This window comes from Eutrema salsugineum, unplaced genomic scaffold (assembly GCF_000478725.1).
Source record: "Eutrema salsugineum unplaced genomic scaffold, Eutsalg1_0 scaffold_8, whole genome shotgun sequence".
NCBI classification, from domain to species: Eukaryota; Viridiplantae; Streptophyta; class Magnoliopsida; order Brassicales; family Brassicaceae; genus Eutrema; species Eutrema salsugineum.
The window spans coordinates 9,335,483-9,336,319 of record NW_006256414.1 but is presented as its reverse complement, the minus strand read 5'-3'; positions in this window follow the sequence as shown (position 1 = coordinate 9,336,319).

Genomic DNA, 837 nt, shown 5'->3' with positions numbered 1-837 from the left:
TTGTTTGATTTTTGTTTTTTTTTTCTCTGTGAAAGAGTGATGTTGGAGACTCTATTGTTTATAGAATAAAATAGAAGAAATTAAAGCTTTGATATATCATGGTTTTTATGGTTTTTAACCATGGTATATGTCTTATTTATAGAGTCTTTTTAGTGTCTTTCGAGTCTTTTGGAGTCTTTTCAGGTCATAGGTACGTTTGGAGCTTAACTGGAGACTTTGGAGCACTTTGGAGCTTAATCAGGATCAAATTCGTCAAGTATGGATTTTGTGCTTTGGTGACGCTCGACACCATGGAGAGTGACGCGCGACACTTGTCAGAGAAATAAGGAAAATGCGATTTTGTTTCCTATTTGAAGAAGGAGTTGGGCCCAAACGTTTTCAAGGAAGCCCAAAACGTGTCTTAGAGATATATATAGGATTTTTTATTCCCTTTTTACGTACACCTTAGATTTTTGAGAGAGAGATACTCTGAGTTTTCGGCTTTTGCGATTTTTGAGCTTGGGGAGACAAGTCTGTACTCTGTTCGTTTAGAGAAAAGATTTCGAACCCCTTTATCTATTTCGATTTATTCTATTGCTTTCTATTCATCATGTTTGTTGTTTCAATGACCATGTCTGAGTAGATCACCTGTTAGGTTTAGGGTTAATTAGGGTTTTCTTTGAATGTTTGATTAACTTGCTAGTTAGGGTTCATATCTATTTGTTCTTCACCTTAGGTTGTTCTTAAAGCTAATTCTGGACTGATCACCTAGAACTTAGATCTTAGGTTGCTTAATTGACACGGAAGTGTAATTGAATAACTGGAAAGAACCTGAGTTGAGCAAAGTAACTATTCGCA